Here is a 9,423-nt window from a genome sequence, read left to right on the forward strand (position 1 = left end):
ATAACTCATACAAATCTAACTCTCTCTGCACATGTTACATCTGCCCCCCCCCCCCTGCAGTGCACATGGTTTTGCCCATTTTGAGAACAAATTTGTACTGCGATCAAATCTGAATAACACATTTATTAACATTAAACCTGATATAGGTCAAACCTGATACACGTCAAAAAAGATGATGCTCCAAAGATTTTTCTAATAAGAGGGTTATCTTCTCTTCCTTTATAGCCCACTGGGAACTCCTTAGCCGGGTATTTGGCAGGGAATCATGCTGCTTGCTTCGGATAAAAATCATCATCCATATTAATCTTGCCTAGGGCTGCCATTCAAAGGCCTCAGGGGCTGAGGAAGAGTGCCGTTCGCAGTTGAAACGGCCGTTAGGCCGTGTGTGCACATTTTTGTCATGCCTTAATAAAGTTACGTTGGATTTTTATACTTGGAGTGCCGGTTCTTCCACTATTCTGCCTACAGGAGGGTGAGTGTGAATGTATATATTTTATGAACTGTGCACCACAAATATAAGCATTTAGTCTAGAGATGTGCAGGTTCTGATTTACTCTGATTTACTCTGATTTCAAAGCAGGATCTTATTGGCTATCCCAAATCACATGACAGTTGTTGACAGGTGATAGCCAATAACATCTTGCTTTGAAATCAGAACCTTCACATCTCTAGCATTTACTACAGGAGGAAACTGTGTGCGGTCTTCAATGACCTCTTACATACTGTACATACATGCACTGCTGCTCCCATTCATACATACATACATGCACTACCGCTCCCATACATACATGCACTGCTGCTCCCATTCATACATACTGTGCATACATGCACTGTCACACACACACACACATACATACTTACATACATGCACTACCGCTCCCATACATACATGCACTGCTACTCCCATTCATAAATACATACTTACATACATACACTGGCGCTTCCATACTTCCATACATACATGCAATGGCGCACGCACGCACATACATACATAAATACATGCACTACGGCTCCCATACATACATACAGATTCAGTACTGAATCCCAGCGGTCGGGATCCCGGCGTTCAGAATCCCGACGCCGGAATCCCGACAAGGGGGGGACGTGGATCGCCCCCCCCCTTGCGGCCACGCAGCGGGCCCGGTGCCTCGCTACGCTCGGCACACTAATTTATTCTCCCTCCAGGGGTGTCGTGGACACCCACGGAGGGAGAATGTGTCGGGATTTCGGCGGTCGGGATTCTGAACACCGGGATCCCGACCGCTGGGATTTTAACTGCATCCCGTACGTACATATATACATACATGCACTGTCGTGCGCACACACACATACATGCTGCTGCTCCCATTCATGCATACATACATACATACTTACATACATGCACTACCGCTCCCATACATACATGCACTGCTACTCCCATTCATACATACATGCACTGGTGCTTCCAATCTTACATACATACATGCACTGTCGCACATACATACATACATACATGTACTACTGCTCCCATACATACATGCACTGTCATACATACATACATACATACATACATGCACTGCTGCTCCCATTCATACATACATACATACATACTTACATACATGCACTGGCGCTTCCATTCTTACATACATGCACTGGCGCACGCACATACATACATACATACATACATACATACATACATAGATGCACTGCTGCTCCCATTGATTCATACATACATACATACTTACATACATGCACTACAGCTCCCATACATACATACATACATACATACATACATGCACTGCTACTCCCATTCATACATACATACATACATGCACTGGCGCTTCCATACATACATACATACATGCACTGGCGCACATACATACATACATACATACAAACATGCACTGCTGCTCCCATTCATACATACATACATACATACATACATACATACATGCACTGCTACTCCCATTCATACATACATACATACATACTTACAAAACATGGCCATTACATATAATACCATACACCATAAGGCCCTTTACACATAATACCACACACCATGATGCCCACTGCACATAATGGCACCCACTATAATGGCCATTACACATACCACCCAACATAATGCCCATTACCATACCTCCCAACTTCTGTGTTGGGGAAATAGGGACACTTGCGCGGCTCCCAACTGCCACCCCCCGCAGCGGGACAATGCCTGCCGCGGGTGGGACAGCAGGACAGGACCCGAAAATCGGGACTGTCCCACTGTAATCGTGACAGTTGGGAGGTATACATTACAAATTATACCACCAATTATGCCATTTTGAAGGGGTTTCCACAGACAGAATGTGCCTGCAGCACGCTGTGGGTTGGAGACCCCTGATGCAGTGACAAGACTGTGGGGACATGGCAAGAAATAGGGTGACAGGGAGAGGACAAAGATGGAAGGACAGAAATGACAGGATAAGAATTGAGGTGAGAGGGTTAGGAAAAGGTGACACTGAGAAACATAAATGACAGACACCTCCCCCCTCCCCCCCCCCCCCCGCCCCCTCAATGCTGCCACCTCCCCATGTAGGAAACTGATAATACAGAAAATCAACTAATCAATAAATCTATGCTTTTATTATATTCTGTTTTCCTGACTGCCGCTATTATTGCTGCAGATGACTTTAGCTTGTTGCACACTGTACTATTCACTGCGTATGAGGCCTTCCCTTTGCGCTAAACAGTTATAATATGTTAGAAGCAGCAGCCATTTTGTTGAACCATGACTTGCATAAATATTATAAAATGGCTGATCATTCAGAACAGAGCTGTAAAAGTGATTTCTTATAGAATATTGTTTTTGGTTTTAGAAGCTTAAGAATGTGATGTTGACAGTATAATGGAGCAAGGACAGAAAGTTAGTCTCCACAAACTGAATAATATGGGAACAAGGCCACACATGCGTAGACCCACAAGGCCACTGAAGTTGGGTGTTGGGTTAATTATGACATCATGATTGAAAGCAGAGCTTTCCAATAAGACTCAATGCTTATGAGTAATTAATTAATTAATGTGATAAAGGTTTAAATATCAGAGTTATAGAGGGAGGAGAAAGGCAGTTGAGAAAGAACAAGGAAGCACAGGGGGCTGGAGGTAATTATGAAGGAGGTTTAATCATGGCTGATCACTGTCCTTGAAAGGTGTCCATTTTGATTTTATTTAGAATTACTGTTTAAGTATTAGCTAATCAATTTTATGTTTCTTGTGTTAGTCTGCATTTGCAAGTACCTGTAATGAAGCTATTCTTTAAGTAAAGCATTGTCATACCTTTTATAACAAGGTTGTGTGGGTGTGCAATCATTTCAGAGTTGCCGTTATATTTAAAGGTAATAAAGTAAATAAATTTGGTTTGGGTTATTTATCATATCTAAGCTTATCAGATAAATATCTGCTTTATCAGTTGGAGGCCCCAGCGAGATTCAATGATGTTGGTTTTCACATTTTATCAGTTGAGAAAATCAAAGTTTGAAAGAAAAAAAATTAGCTATTTAAAAAAAAAAAAAAATAAAAAAAAAAAATGGGTAGAAAAAATTGTAAAGTCGGTGCATTTTTGTACCCTTATCTTTCTCAACATCTGTTAAGGTGTGGTAATCCATATTACTTGAAACAAATCTCTGCGTTATCAGTTATTCGCTCTTTAATTATAAAACAAATAGATCGTAATTTAAGGCATGGAAAGACAATGCTGCATTTTGCAGACTGTCAGCTTGCTAAACCCCCCCCGCATCGCCCATTTCTTCTCTGTGTCAGAGAATAGATAAGGAGAGCAGCGAGAAACTTGGCAAGAAGTTGTAAACAACATTGCTTGGGTCAGGAAGAGTATTTCTTTAGTTTATTTGCAAAGCATGCAGACTATAGCAAGCATATTGGTATAAAGGTTATACTGGCAATAAATTTTCTACTTTTTAAAAAAAAATATTCTTTAAATGATAGTATTTTTTTTTTGTTTTTATTTTTTGACCGCGGTTGGATTGTTTGGTGTATATTGTCTGCTGAGGATATTGCTGAAGTAACTAATCTGTAGCGGTTGTTTTGATAATTAGAGTTTCTTTGTTTGTCCAATCTATAAATTTTAAAGAAGTTGCATATATTTGTTGTAGGTTTTCCCGTGCTTATAATTTGGTGATTAGAGATAGGTAGAGGAGATTGTGCATTTACGTTTCTTTCTGGTTGACTGGCCAGCAACATGTGGAAGAAATGGAATGCATGATTTATCCATAATCTGTATTGTTTGGAAACCCCCGGATTGTCTACTGTATATGGTTTATATAAGAAAATGTTAATAAATAATTAAATATACGCTGCATTGTTAGAGCTAGCAAGCAGTCGGATTACAATAACAATTTGAGATAGTTTTTTTATATCCATAGACAGAGGTCAGTTAAAATACAGAGTTTAAAGGACTAGACGCTAATATTGTAAGCCAAGTAACAGTTTATTTTTACCACCAGAATAAATAAAGTTAATTGGAATATTGTTTATAACAAAGAAAGATCGAGTTTATCTCATTGTAAAGTTTTTTTGGTCTCCTGTCTTGCGGAGATGAAGTCCGTAATGTAGGACTGATGTTTTTCTGCTATGGGTTTTTGATTTAATTTTTTTTGGTTTATTAAACAAAGCAGCTGTGAGTTGGAAACTCTAAAGTGATGGATTCAGTTGATGTAATGCGAGATAAGGAGTTGTCCATGTTAGGTGAAGAAACAGGAAATGATCATGTGAATTCAATGTTTTTTTCATTTAATGAGTAATACATTTTGAATAAGAAAAGTGATATATATATCGATGAGATATAAGTCCAATATAACATCTATTCTTAAAGGTTCATATTGATATATTAGACCATGTTTTCTGTTTGCAATTTCTGTTGCCTATTTGCTTAATCTGGATACATATATTGAATCAGATATACCTTGAGTAATGCGCAGATAAATCCTGGGTTTATTTTTATTCTTATGAATGGAAGGTAATCAGTGATAACTGACTCAAGGCTGTGGGGTTTTCTTTAAGCCAATTTTTGTTTTGTTTTTGATTTGTGTTAATTTAATTTTGTTTGTTTTAAAAGGGGGAGGGTACTAAATTTATAGAGTATCTTAAGGGGTTAATACTGTGGCCACAGTTAGTTAAATAACCAGGGGAGATAGTGATCTAATCGTGTAATGATCACTTAGACAATGTGCAGATATGGTAACAAAGAATGACATATTGCATATAATTTTTTTCTGATTTGATGAGTTGATTTTTTCCTGTGAAGAGTGCTGACCGGTAGCGAGATTCACAGGGGGTATCTGCCACCTACGTACAAGGTAGAATATATGGGGAAACATAATAAAAGAAGACAGGGTGGGGGTGGGACACGTGGGATGCGTAGGTATGATAACATTTGGGTGACATATAACGCAGCGTAGGTATGATAACATTTGGGTGACATATAACGCAAGGTTAGGTTTTTTTGGGAAATTTTTCATTTATTTTATTTACATTTTGTCTTTGAAAGAGGTAACACCTTCTTAAGCATTTGTATGGGATCACAGAAAGTTCTGGGTATGTGACTAGTGTGAGCAAGTGAGAAGGAATAGAAAATACTACGGTGGTCATAGTTAGTTGGAATTGGCGATGATGATGCACCTGTGAGGTAATGATTATTGGATGAGAGTGAACGCGCAATGGTCTGGTGACAGGTGGTGAAAGCTTCAAGAATTGAGATAGTATATCCCACTAACCCACATATGTTTGGAAAGATTGTACTGTCCCACTGAGGGGTTAATTCTGTTCAGTGAGAAGTGAGGAGAGGTGATATGCCTTTTAGAGCCTTAGGGAGAAAAGAAAAATGGGGAAAAAAAAGAATAATTTTGAAATTTTTGTTTATTTTTGAAAAAGCAGAAGGGAAGAAGTTTTTTTCCAGTGATGAGGTGAGAGTAACATCAGAAATAACTCTGTAGGAGATTAAAGGCAGGAAATGGTTAATGAGATTGATAAGAGAGTAAAGTTTTATTCCTAAATGATGTGAAATATCCAAGGAGTGTTACAGAACTGTTTTCCATAACAAGGACATATAAACAATTATGTGTTGAAAGATTTTAGAATTGAAGATATTGTTTACCCTTTTGAAAAAGCACAATGAATAGATTAAAGTTATTGCAATGTTCTGTATGGGACAGTGATCAGCCATACCCAAGGATGACCTCCAGCCCCCTCCTCTCTGCTTCCCTCATGTGATAATGTTGTTTTGTCAACATCTGTTTAAAAACTGCCATTTTTTTTTCCCCAAATGACAAATGCTAATATGATGTCTGAGCTTAATAATGCTATTGCTTTTGCTTGTTTTATTTAAATTAAATCCCAGCCAATAGAGGTGTGACCATTCCAGAGAAAAGATTAATTTACAAATTGATGCATTTAATTTTGCACAGAAAAAGTGTTTTAAAAAAATATTATTATTATTATTACTGAGCCACAAGAAATTACTTAGAAAAAAATATTGAGTCTGCAGGTAATGGTGCAGAATCCTTATCAAAGCCCTTATTGGAAAAATACAGATTTTATAGTGATTATTATAAGATGCATATTGAGTTGCATTTTTATGCTTACTTATTTATCTGATTGCATGTTGCCACTTTACTAGATCCATTGGTCATGCATATGAGCCCACAAATAAGGAATGGAGGTCACAATTAGGTGCGGCACTACTGGGTACTGCTATTAGTAATCGTATTTGCTGCACAACTAATCATGATATTCTCTCAAATATTTGTAATGATTTAATGATTAGTTTTTTCTCAGAGTGGTTTGGAAGAAATTGTGTATTATTAACAGGAATCCATAAGAGACTGCTGTCAGAAGGCACTAACCGATATGAGGACCCTCACGGGGTTAGAGGATTTTGATGAGTTTTTCATTACTAATCATGTCACAAGTTTCTAAACATCTATGGACCACAAGAAATAGTTTTTTTCAAATTTTACAACAACGCATACTATTTAATACCCATAGTATTTGCAACACTCTGTTATTGTAGGTTATCTACCCAATGTGATTATTCTGATTATTTTTTTAGTGTAAATCAATTCACTTTACAGTTATGGAAGTATTACAGTCATATAATCATTGATTTATAATCTGCATATCTCTTACTATCAAATAGCACATAGTCAGAACTTACTACATTTATTTACAGCACAGTCCAATATACGTGGACTCAATTAAGCCAAAGTTTTATGGACAGCGCCACTATGTCCCACAATGAGTTGCATGATTCTTACCACAATGCTGATTCAATATGTTTATGATCTAATGTGTTTAAATTCTTTACAGGATTCTCTTACTGACACCTTTTCTATTACTACTACTAAATCTAACTGACACAGAGCTGACAAAGTACAATATACTGACATCATTGCTTCATTTGAGGCTCTGATACACGCACTGACAGAAGCCACAGCACTGGATATATTAGATTTATCATATACCTGTCTTTACTGTAATGAACAACAAGCAGAGGCCTTGGGAGTTTGAACACATATACATGGGGGTTCACATAGACCCATCAGGTTCTACAGTTGTGCACTTGACCAAGTGGCATCTGCTTTACCAACATGCTTAAGAGCTGTGGCGGCTGCCGCGGCCTTAGTGCAGAAAGTAGAGGACATTGTTCTACAACACCCACTGACATTATGTGTTCCTCATGCGGTTGCTTTCTTACTGAACTCTTCACGGACAAGACACATTTCCAGTGCATGGTTCTCTCGTTGGGAACTTTTGCTCCCAGCGCCACATGACCTGACCATTGTCAGGTGTGGTACGCTAAATCCTGCTACTCTGCTACCTGGTGGGACCCGGGAGTCCCAGAGGATGGATGAGATGCAGGATTTAGAACATAATTGTGAGGAATATTTAAAGCAAAATTTCTCCAATTAGACCTGATATCTATGACACGCCACTACCATCTACAAAGATTGTAGTTGTCACCAACAAGGAGACTCAGGATGGCCATATACGGGATATGCGGTAGTATTGGATTTAGAGATCCTCATTTTCCATCGTGATTTTGCTATGATATAATACGCTAATATCACAGCAAGTAAAGGAGCTCATTGAGGCTGTGCAACTCCCTGCAAAGGCAGTAGTTGTTAAGTGTCAAGCTCACATGTTATAAAGTGATCTTGTTGCACTTGGTAACAAAAATAAGATGGCCACTGTTGTGAATCACACCACTATACAATTTAATGTTTTTACAAATTGACCAGCAGAATCTCATAAAACATCAAGAGTTGTGTATTTAAAAGGAATGTGCCAATGGATGATGAATGTATACAGTCAAAAGGCTAATGGCCTATGTAAAGATGGTGGGGGCAGATCAGTAGCTCCCCAAACCCCTCCTCCTGGCATATGCGGAAGCTGCCCATGGGATGACCCATGTAAGGAGAGAGAGGGCATGTATGTTGATTTCATCTTATGCAGAGGCCCCAACGCATCTGCAGAAGAATGAACTCAGGAAAATTATTCCTATAGAACCATCAAACATTTCTCCTACCACTGGTCCATTCCTAAGGTTAAAATTATTTTTTTGGGAATTTACATGCATTTAAAATTGTCATTATATTTAAATGGTATCTGATATGTTATCTTGATTATAAGGAACATCCCAGCTGTCCCATGTACAGCATCCTTTACAGCAAAGAAATGTTTTGAGAAATTTGTGTTCAGATATGTTATCCCATAAGGTATATGCTATTAAAGAAATCATAGAGGTACATATTTGACAGGAAAGGTATTCTAAGGAATAAGTCAAAATATGGGTATGAAAATTTGGTTGCACTCACCACACACTAAAAGGTTTTAGTCAAAATTGAACATGTTAACAAATGCACATTGAGAACACATTATTTAGGGTGGGTGTGGAAATTACCATGAGTTGACTTGAAGTTTTGTCTTCGGTTTTGTATGACATTCACACTACTCCTCAGCAGCCACTGAACCTGTCCCCTTATAAGATCATTATTTTAATTGATATATACATTTTTGGGGAGACCATCAATCCCTATTCAACATCCAGCAGCAGACTTGTCACTCTAATTCTCACATTATCTAAATACTTTGCCAAAAAACCAAACAAGCTTATGAAGGGATGTTGTTATAAGGTCCAGCCTGGAGACTATGCAATGGTGAGAAAATTCTTACAATTAAATGTCTCGTAGATCAAAGGCAAGACCCGTCCCTGTGAAACAAACCAATTGAATTAATGCGTCTCACTGCAAGAAGGTTTCCGACCTGGTGGTGATATCAGTTGAAAGAAAAATAAACTGATGCAGATAAATATTGTGACTTTGATTCTAACTTAATAAACTTATTTGATGATGGGCCTGTCCAGGGCCCCCACACAGACCAAGACAAGGTCCACGG

This window comes from Crinia signifera, chromosome 5, assembly GCF_055691185.1.
Source record: "Crinia signifera chromosome 5, ASM5569118v1, whole genome shotgun sequence".
NCBI lineage: Eukaryota > Metazoa > Chordata > Amphibia > Anura > Myobatrachidae > Crinia > Crinia signifera.